Source organism: Salvelinus sp. IW2-2015, linkage group LG6.1, assembly GCF_002910315.2.
Source record: "Salvelinus sp. IW2-2015 linkage group LG6.1, ASM291031v2, whole genome shotgun sequence".
NCBI classification, from domain to species: Eukaryota; Metazoa; Chordata; class Actinopteri; order Salmoniformes; family Salmonidae; genus Salvelinus; species Salvelinus sp. IW2-2015.
In genome coordinates this window covers 28,008,666-28,020,086 of record NC_036845.1, presented here as the reverse complement: position 1 = coordinate 28,020,086, position 11,421 = coordinate 28,008,666, and the positions used below count along the sequence as shown (strand labels likewise).

At 43.3% G+C, this 11,421-nt stretch overlaps 1 pseudogene; it reads left to right on the top strand.

Moving 5' to 3' along the window:
• Window positions 1–1,283: 1,283 nt before the first annotated feature.
• The window catches only part of LOC139027842 (piggyBac transposable element-derived protein 4-like), a 30,758-nt pseudogene continuing 20,620 nt past the window's right edge, over window positions 1,284–11,421 (top strand).

Sequence of the window (11,421 nt, the reverse complement as noted above, 5' to 3'; positions counted from 1 at the left end):
CACATTGTTATTTCGATAAATTATTTCAATAAATTTTAAAATATTCAGTATTTTCCTTCACTCTACCCCAGCCAGGTGCAAATTGGGGGAATGAAACAAAAATAAATAGCTTTGCATGTTGGCCCCTTATCACAATCAATCAGTATGGCAAAAATAATCTCTGCTCAGAGGGCCTTAGACATATTTTTGAAGAGAAATCAATTCGGAGTCTACAGTTGAGTCTGACAGTGAGTTGGAAGAAGAGGATGAAATTGACCATCAGGACCAGCTCATCAGCAGCCTGCAGGAGGAGAAATATGGATGTCAAAAAATTATGAAATTGAATGCTCTTCTTGCCCAAGGAATGAGCCACACCGCATGGCTGCTAATGTGATAAGGATGCAACCAGGGCTGACGCGGGTGGTGTTTACTCATGTGCAGGACATAAAGTCTTCTTTTGAACTGTTTCTTCCCAGACACCATCCAGAAAATAATTCTGGACTGCACTAATTTGGAAGCGTGTTATGGAAGATGGAAGGAGATGAACCTTTACATGCTACTTGGTTCTTATCCTTGCTGGTGTTTTCAGATTCAATGGGGAATCCAAAGAATCCCTGTGGGATGCAGAAACTGGCAGAATTTTACGTGCAACAATGTGTCTGGAAAACTTCCACATTATTTCCAGGATTATCCGCTTCAATAACCGAGACACCAGACCAGCTTGCGGCAGAGAGACAAGCTAGCTGCATTCAGGTCAGTGTAGAGAGACAAGCTAGCTGCAATCAGGTTCAGTGTAGAGAGACAAGCTAGCTGCAATCAGGTCAGTGTAGAGAGACAAGCTAGCTGCAATCAGGTCAGTGTAGAGAGACAAGCTAGCTGCACCCAGGTCAGTGTAGAGAGACAAGCTAGCTGCACTCAGTCAGTGTAGAGAGACAAGCTAGCTGCAATCAGGTCAGTGTAGAGAGACAAGCTAGCTACAATCAGGTCAGTGTAGAGAGACAAGCTAGCTGCAATCAGGTCAGTGTAGAGAGACAAGCTAGCTGCAATCAGGTCAGTGTAGAGAGACAAGCTAGCTGCAATCAGGTCAGTGTAGAGAGACAAGCTAGCTGCAATCAGGTCAGTATTGGACAGTTTGGGCGGACTGCCTTCCCCTGTTTTACAACTCTGGGCCCGACGTTACTGTTGATGAGCAGCTTAGCTGCCCATTCAGGCAGTACATACCGTCTAAACCCGCAAAATATGGAATCAAGATCTGGGCTGCCTGTGATACTGCTTCATCCTATGCGTGGAACTTGCAAGTGTAAATGGGGAAGCCAGATGGAGGAGCCCCTGAGAAGAACCAAGGGATGCGAGTTGTCCTGGACGTGACACAGGGACTCCGTCGCCACAACATCACATGCAATAACTTTTTTACTTCRCACAAGCTGGGACAGGAGCTCCTCAAGAGGAAGCTGACGATGGTAGGAACAGTACGAAAAAACAAGCCAGAGCTCCCACCTCAGGTGTTGAATGCATGGAACAGGCCTATCAATTCCTYTAAGTTTGTGTTCACAGCCAACACGTCCCTAGTGTCCTACGTGCCAAAGAGAGGCAAAAATGCGGTACTCATGCGGGATGGGAGAATCTGTGGCCAGGAACATCAAAAAAACAGAAATCATAATGGATTACAATGCCACAAAAGGAGGGGTGGACAATTTAGAAAACTGACTGGCTACAGCTGCAAAAGAAGAACCCTACGCTGGCCACTTGTGATATTCTTCAACATCTTGGACATCTTGGGAGTACTGTACAACGCGTTTGTCATCTCGATGGCGTTAATTCCAGATTGGAACAGAGGGAAGCTCCAGAAGAGACGGCTCTTTCTCGAGGAGCTCGGCGAGGCATAGGTAAGACCTCAAATCCAGAGGAGGCAACATATCCCAAGGATCCCAGCTTCTGCAGGTATCAGGAGGAGGATGCTGGTGCCCCATCCGCACGACCCACAGAACCAACATCTCCAATACCAGAAGTAAGTGTGAGTGATGTTGTTGCATATGTGTGTGTCTGACTCTCCTACCTTGCCCTGCTGAAACTATATATGTGAGTGAATGAGTGAGATGTTAGTAAAATTCCTGAACTAAGTGTTTTCATCATTCTAGATTGCAGCCGGTAGCAACAAGAAGAAGCGCTGCGATGTGTGTGGACCCAAGAAGGACAGGAAGACACAGTACACATGCATCAAGTGCAAGAAATACATTTGCAACACACACAAATTTTTATCAATTCCAAAAAATACTATGTAAAATCTGTCCTTCCAATTTGTTCAGTTCAAAGCAGTAAACGTCAATAGTGATAAAAACCTTGTTTCATTTCTATTTGTTCAAGATAAACATGATATATTCCACCCATGTCTTGATTATAATTGTAATTTAAAAAACGAATAGCGCTTTTATTGATAAATGTGATCTAGCAGAGGTAAATGTCACGCCCTGATCTGTTTCACCTGTCCTTGTACTGTGTCTCCAACCCCTTCAAGGTGTCACCCATCTTCCCCATTATCCCCTGTGTATTTATACCTGTGTTTTCTGTCTGTCTGTTGCCAGTTCGTCTTGTTTGTTCAAGCCTACCAGCAGTTTGTCTCAGCTCCTGTTTGTCCCTAGTCTCTCTTTTCTCATCCTCYTGGTTTTKRMCYYYKSCYKKYCYWAMCCYKKWMCYKSCCSSCYKRMCYYYKSCYKKYYYYKRMCCSKRRSCYKSCYKSCSKYCYKKWMCYTTKSYWYMACCTCTGGATTWCCGACTTCTRMCTGACCTGACCCTGCCTGCCGTCCTGTACCTTGGCCTCTGCTCTGGATTATCGACCCCTGTCTGMCTTGACMTGTCGTTTGCCTGCCCCTGTGGTTACAATAAACATTGTTACTTCACACAGTCTGCACTTGGGTCTTCCCTTGATTCCTGATAGAAAATGGCAAATATTAACAATGTTTGCTGTCTATATTGCTTGTAATTGATATAAGTCAACATCTAAGTATTAACCCTCCTGTTGTGTTCTGGTCGAGTTTGACGGATTTACAAGTTTTCTCTCTGAAAAATGTAGTTCATTTAATCTGATTGTCATAAGGTTCCATGACTTTGTCCACACAGGGCATCTGAACACACAATATTCATTTTGATGATTTTCATAAATGGGTGTTTTATTTAACTTTTGTAAACCTGTGGTGTTCCCGGTCAAAAATGACCGGTCAYTAGAAATTAATGGGTGAGATTACAATTAGTGTATACAATTGAGTTCAGGCACATGCCCATTCATCAGATGGACCCACTCCTCTCCCAGACCCCCACGTGCATGTGTGTTTGAGCACACACACACACCTCACTCCCATTCTTGGCTTCCATGGCAACCCCCACGGGAACCTTTCCCCAATAGAATCTTTCCCCCACGGGAACCACACTTGTTGGCATTCTCACAAACAATCGCAACATTGTTTCAATAATATATTGAACTTTTCTCGCAGCTCTGTTAAATAAAGCTTTTTTGAGGCCTTGCTCGTAATTTATTCTGTGGCAGCACAATGACCAAACGATTTACTGTATGTGAGGCTCTTGATCATATCTTTGATCATGACACTGGTGAGGAGGAGAGAAGCCAGGAAACTGACAGTGAAGATGCATTAGAGGAGGAAGTGTCAGAAGTTGAAGACAACACAGAATAKGATCCAGAAAAAGAGACAACCGATGTGGAACAATCCAGTGATGAGGAAGAGATCACTGCTGAGGTTGTTGTTACATTTCGGTCAAAGAATGGAAATTTGTCCTGGTCTTCATCCCCACCTGAGAGGAGAGGTCGGCTGTCGGCTGAAAATGTTATCAGGATGGCCCCAGGGCCAACGAGAAACGCCATATCCCGGGTTGATGACATAAAATCCTGCTTCGAACTGTTCCTGACAAAGTCAATCGAAACTATAGTGATAAACATGACTAACTTGGAGGGGAGACGCATTTACAAAGACAACAGGAAGGAAGTAGACCGGACAGACGTCCAAGCATAATCTCTTGATTTTGGCTGGTGTGTACAGATCCAGAAACAAATCTACCACCAGTTTATGCAGAGTCTGGTCGGGCAATTTTTCGTGCCACTATGTCACTCCAGACATTTCACGCGTTGTCACGAGTGATTCGCTTTGACAACCGTGATACAAGACCAGGCCGCCGTCAACAAGACAAGCTGGCAGCGATCAAAGAAGTTTGGCACAAGCGGGTGGAGCGCCTGCCACTCATCTATAACCCAAGTCCAAACATCACAGTGGATGAGCGTCTGGTCGCTTTTAGGGGACGCTGCCCATTCAAACTGTACATGCCGAGCAAACCGTCTAAATATGGAATGAAGATATGGGCAGCATGTGACGCCAGGACAAGTTATGCCTGAAACATGCAGGTTTACACTAGGAAACCTTGTGACGGTGTTCCCGAAAGGAACCAGGGGAAGCGGGTGGTCCTGGAAATGACTGCAAGTCTCCAGGGGCACAACATAACGTGACAATTTCTTCACCTCATATGCTCATGGTCAGGAGCTGCTCCAAAAAAAATGACCATGGTGCGGACGGTCAGAAGGAACAAGCCTGAGATGCCTCCTACCTTACTAACTACCAAGGACAGGGATCATTTTTCCTCTAAATTTGTCTTCACCGATACACACATTCTTGTGTCCGACTGCCCGAAGAAAAAGGAAGAATGTGCTCCTGATGACAACTCTGCACAGGGATGCCGCTGTGAGTACCAGGGAGGACAAGAAGCCCAACGCTGTCCTGGATTACAACAGGAACAGTTGACAACCTTGATAAGGTATGTTACTTTTTATCTTTCAAGTCTCATGTCATTTTTGTTTCTATTACCAGATTGTTTTATCTGCACCATAAAAATAAGACATGTAGTTGTTTGGTGAAACGCTCATTGAATTTGTGAACAATATGGAGTCATTTCTATACATTTGAATATGTAAATATGTTTTAGATGTGATAAATTAAAACAACACTTTGATGCAATTTTTCGCGTTACTATGCAAGACATGAAGTTTCACTTGTATATACTCATTATTTTATTTACTGATGGTTGCACTTTTGCAGGTTACTGGCACATAAGAGGATGACGGCCCGTTGGCCAGTGGTAGTGTTCTTCAACATCCTAGATGTGTCGACCTACAACGTGTTTGTGGTGTGGATGGAGGTGAATCCAGGCTGGAAGCAGGGGAAATTCTTCAAGAGGAGACTATTCCTAGAAGAGTTGGGGAAAGTCATGGTGGCACCCCTCATTCAAAGGCGCCAACATCTTCCTCGAACACCATCCTCTACTGGATTGATGAGAGATGTACAAGGGCCAGAAGCAAGCTCTACGGCCACCAGAGACAGAAGGTACAAAAAGAAGAGGTGCAATCTGTCAAAATGAGCAGTGCATATATTTGCAAGGCACATGCAACAACCACCACGTATTGTCYAACATGTGCATGAGAACACACAAAATGTAACCACTATTGATTGACAGATTGTGAACATTTTAATGTTATTGTTAGTAATACTGTTATTGTTACTGTTGTTCTTTAATGTGTTCAGACATTTTTCATGTGTAGTTTTGGGCCTATGTCCTTTCTTTACTAATAAAATCATACCGGTCTGTTTTGACCAGGAAAGACAACAGATGTTATCTTGTGCMACTATTTAAACATTTGAAAAGGTTTCAAAACAAATGTCCTTGTTAAACTTTGACACAAAGTAGTCTGTGATAAATAGCACAATATGTTTCATCTGAGTATTTGTTATAGTCAAAATAATCCATATATTATGCTTTTTTTACTCAAAAACGAGTTGTATGAGCTCAGGTCAATGAGGCCTACAGGTCATAAATAGCAAATAGAAGTTCAAAACTTGTAATGTTCACAATAACTTAAGTTGATAAAAAGATCTAACACAACATTAGGTGATAATATATGTATTATTATGGATTTATAATCAGCTATAATGGGGCGGTCATTTTGGACCAGGAACACAGAATGAATTAACATGAAACGAACACAACAGGAGGGTTAAGTATTTTTATGTAATTGTTATGGCTGTATTGTTTTAAAAACCCAATAATGTTGTGGGTCCATCAGACCCGCGAACATTGGGTGAACAACAAAAACATGAACACCACACAAGGGTTAAATGTATGCTCACTCAGCTGTGCCTCACAAGTAATACAATAACGGCTCTATTACTGGTGTGATCATATAGCCTACATCACATTTTGAAATATATATATTTTTAAACGTCCTAAACAACAATGCATTGGCAGGGCAATTCAAGCAAAGCCATAATGTGGTGATAATGTTTTGGGCCTACACTGCACAAACCTCATTTCTACAGTACTGTTTTTAATTGGTTGATGTTACATAGGCTATTGTTAAAGGTCATGTTAAAAAAATCTGAGAGGTAGATCTCAGCTAGCATTTTGAAAATTGTCTTAACTTAGAAAAGGTTGGTGACTACTGTTCTAGAGTTTTCCCTGTTAACACCATCAACGTTTCCCTTTACTGTGGCAATTGTGATCGAATCAACGCAATATTAGCCACTTTCAATGCAACATACTGAAACAAATGAACTATGCAAGACAGATTTTGTTGTAGGCAGAACGCATTGGAGTAGGATTCTATTGCATTGACACKCACGACTCAGTCTGTACTCTACACAGACCGGTGAGGCATAAACWATCAGAGCTGCAGTAGGCCTATATGCAAATAGATGGATATATGGATATAGATGGATATATGGATCTGTGCAATTTACTTTGAACTGGACTTTGTTTAATAGCATGAGCGGTCATGAGTAGAAGAGCTTATTCTGAGATCAAGGCGAGAGCTGCATGTAGCCACCTGCACATTTTGTTCATATCCTTTGCAAGTTAGTGAGATAATAGCCCAGTTATAGATCATTTGTAGTCAGCAGTAGGGTAGTGATTGCGTCCTACAAGAGCACAAAACGTGTACATTTCTAGACATCTTTGAAAAGCGAGTCAGGTAAATATTTTTTTTTGTCTTAAAGGGGCAGTGTTGTTTTTTGAGACAGGCTTGAATAAGCCAAGTGGATAAACAGGTTAATGTCAAGCCCTGCATGTTTTTTTCAAAAGTCTCATGGAATGTAGACCTACATTGAACACAACACATTGGCTGCTACTGTAGGCTGAATGATAGAACAGCTAATTCCATGATAAATGTTATGGGATATATGTTCCCCAGTGTGTTTGATGGTAGGCCACTCCGGTAGGCCTACATTGTGATCAAATAGTTAAAAATGAACTTAAAGTGAGTACAGTGTCAGTGTTCACAGTAAATGCGCGTTGGAAGTTGCACAACATTTTCACAACCTTCAAGTTTGCGCTCAGCAGACCTGAAATTTGCTCAGTGCCAAATAAATTTGAGGGAACATTGCCTATGACCCTTGCCGGTTTGGAAGTGGCCGATGCCATTGGCTTGGAGGTAGTTTTCCAACCCCCTCCACTTATAGTTAGGCTTAATCACAGGATTTCAGGGCATCCAGGTCTGGTTTTTAGGTGGTGCATAGATAGAGAACAGGCATGTACAGGCATGAGTTACAAGCTTAGGTCCAGATTTGCTGAGTTTAGCCAAGGGCATAAATTGAGGACCAGGAGAGACGGTAGAGAAACTGAGAGAGAGAGAGTGAAGTGAGGACAGGAGGAGACCTAACCTCGTCAACCATCCGAAACTTCGCAAGCTTTATTCTGTTTCGTTATGCGCATTCGCAGGTAATCAGTTTGGTAATATGTGGCTAGAGGAGAGCAGCAGGCGAGGGGGATATAATATTGGTGTTAGGTGGCCAAGTAGAGACTGCACGCACGCACACATGCATACACACTCTCACACGCACATACACTGAGTATACCAAACATTAAGAACACTTCCTTATATTAAGTTGCAACCCCTCTTTTGCCCTCAGACAGCCTCAATCCGTCGGGGCATGGACTCTACAAGGTGTCGAAAGCGTTCCACAGGGATGCTGGCCCATGTTGACTCCAATGCTTCCCATAGTTGTGTCAAGTTGGCTGGATGTCCTTTGGATGGTGGACCATTCTTGATACACACGGGACACTGTTGAGCGTGAAAAACCCAGCAGCATTGGCGTTCTTGACATACCACACTTAAATTTTTGGTCTTGCCCATTCAACTTCTGAATGGCACACATACACAATCCATGTCTCAATTGTCTCAAGGATTAAAAATCATTCTTTAACCGGTCTCCTCCCCTTCATCTACCCCTATTACAGGGGCTGAGTCACTGGCTTACTGGTGCTCTTCATGCCGTCCCTAGGAGGGGTGCGTCACTTGAGTGTGTTGAGTCACTGACGTGATCTTCCTGTCTGGGTTGGCGCCCCCCCTTGGGTTGTACCGTGGCGGAGATCTTTGTGGGCTATACTCGGCCTTGTCTCAGGATGGTATGTTGGTGGTTGAAGATATCCTCTAGTGGTGTGGGGCTGTGCTTCGGCAAAGTGGGTGGGGTTATATCCTGCCTGTTTGGCCCTGTCCGGGGGTATCATCGGATGGGGCCACAGTGTCTCCTGACCCCTCCTGTCTCAGCCACCAGTATTTATGCTGCAGTAGTTTATGTGTCAGGGGGCTAGGGTCAGAGTGTTATATCTGGAGTACTTCTCCTGTCTATCCGGTGTCCTGTGTGAATTTAAGTATGCTCTCTCTAATTCTCTCTTTCTTCTTCTCTCTCTCGGGGGACATGAGCCCTAGGACCATGCCCCAGGACTACCTGGCATGATGACTCCTTGCTGTCCCGAGTCCACCTGGCGTGCTGCTGCTCCAGTTTCAACTGTTCTGCCTGCGGCATACCTGTCCCAGACCTGCTGTTTTCAACTCTCTAGAGACAGCAGGAGCGGTAGAGATACTCTAATGATCGGATAGAAAAGCCAACTGACATTTACTCCTGAGGTGCTGACTTGTTGCACCCTCGACAACTACTGTGATTATTATTATTTGACCATGCTGGTAATTTATGAACATTTGAACATCTTGGCCATGTTCTGTTATAATCTCCACCCGGCACAGCCAGAAGAGGACTGGCCACCCCTCATAGCCTGGTTCCTCTCTAGGTTTCTTCCTAGGTTTTGGCCTTTCTATGGAGTTTTTCCTAGCCACCGTTCTTCTACACCTGCATTGTTGCTGTTTGGGGTTTTAGGCTGGTTTCTGTGCAGCACTTTGAGATATCAGCTGATGTAAGAAGGGCTATATAAATACATTTTATTTTATTTGATCTACACGGATTGAAGTGGATTTAACAAGTGACATCAAATAAGGGATCATAGCTTTCACCTGGATTCACCTGGTCAGTCTATGTCAAGGAAAGAGCAGGTCTTCTTAATGTTTTGTAGTACTCAGTATACTTACAAGCACAACCACATACTGTATGTCCCATACCATGGGTATGTGGTGAAGATGAAAGTTGGAAGCTTTAGGCCTCTCCTGTCACTCGTCAGGTTATTGTGGGGAACAGGCGAATGCCAACACACTGGAGGAAAACAAACTCCATCCAGCTGTGAATTAGCTGTGGCCTCAGCCTATAACCACTGCTGGATTCCCCTAGTTACGTCAGCCCAGTCAAGTGGGGTGCAAAGTTGACTCTGTCTAACATTAAACACACACTACCAGCACGCTAAGGCAAAGAAAGAAGCAGAAAAGAGATGGAGGGAGACAAACAGAGAGAGAGGATGAGAAAGAAAGAAAGAAAGAGAGAGAGAGAGATGAAGAGCAGATGCATGCAGAGCAGAATTCGGCGCCGATACCCGCTAATTATCAAAATCCAGAAAAGAGTCATTATATTCTACAACCACCTAAAAGGAAGCGATTCCCAAACCTTCCATAACAAAGTCATCACTTACAGAGATATTAGAGAAGAGTCCCCTAAGCAAGCAGGTCCTGGGGATCTGTTCACAAACACAAACAGACCCCACAGAGCCCCAGGACAGCAAGACCAACACAATTAAACCCAACCAAATCATGAGAAAACAAAAAGATAATTACTTGGCACATTGGAAAGAATTTACAAAACACAGAAGCAATCTGGAATGCTATTTGGCCCTTAACAGAGAGTGCACAGTGGCAGAAAACCTGACCACTGTGACTGACACAAAATGAAGAAATGCTTTGTCTATGTACAGACTCAGTGAGCATGGCCTTGCTATTGAGAGAGAAAACAGGCTATGTGCACACTTCCCACAAAAATGAGGTGAAACTTGAGCTGCACTTCCTAACCTCCTGCCAAATGTATGACCATTATTAGAGACACATATTTCCCTCAGATTACACAGACCCACAAATAATTCCAAAACAAATCAAATTTTGATCAAATCCCATATCTATTGGGTAAAAAACCACAGTGTGCCATCACAGCAGCAAAGTTTTTGTGACCTGCTACCATAGAAAAGGGAAAGGTGATGTAGAACAAACACATTGAAGAAACACAACACCATTGTAAATACAACCCATATTTATGTTATTTTATTTTCCTTTTTGTATTTTAACTATTTGCACTATTATTTATAACACTGTACATAGCCATAATATTACATTTCAAATGTGTCTATTCCTTCTGAAACTGTGTAGTGTAATGTTTACTGTTCATTTTTGATTGTTTTTTTCATTTTTGTGTATTATCTATTTCACTTGCTTTGGAATGAAAACATATGTTTCCCATGCAAATAAAGCCCTTTGAATTGAATTAAAGAGAGAGAGAGAGGGGGGGGGGGAGGGAGAGGTAGAGGGAGAGGGAGAGGGAGAGAGAGCACAGGGTGGAGTCCCAGTCCAGGACAACCATTACATAATCCCTTTTTTTCTCCAACATTACGTTCTGCCTATCACACACATCTGGGTCCACACGAGATGTTTAGATCATTCACAGATGTGTGAAGGCCAGCACCACCCAGGCCAGCACATAAGGCTGCAGCACACAACAACAAAAGCCCTTAGCTCCAGCCTAACTCAGACAACACCACGTGGATGACACGTCTCAGCTATGCACATTTAATAGATGGAATAACTTGTCTAACCAAATGTGTGTGCTCAAGGAGCTAAAGAGTAATGTCTCTATGGGTTATCCATGCCGTATAGGAGAGGGCTGGAGGTGTTACCTGGTTACCCAGGCAGGTGGAGGTGAGAGTAGGTTTAGGTCAATAACCAGTAGTCTTTGTCCTAGTCCAGTAGCCTGTGATTAGTGTCTTCACAACCAGGATTTGGTGATAAACAGATAGGAGATAAATACATAAACCAGGCATCAATACTAGGGTCGTTCCACGAAAAGAGTGCTTTTGCTCAGTGTTGTAAAGTACTTAAGTAAAAATAAAATTTTGGGGGAGGTATCTGTACTTTTACTTTACTATTTATATATTTGACAACTGTTTTACTGTTACTTCACTACATTC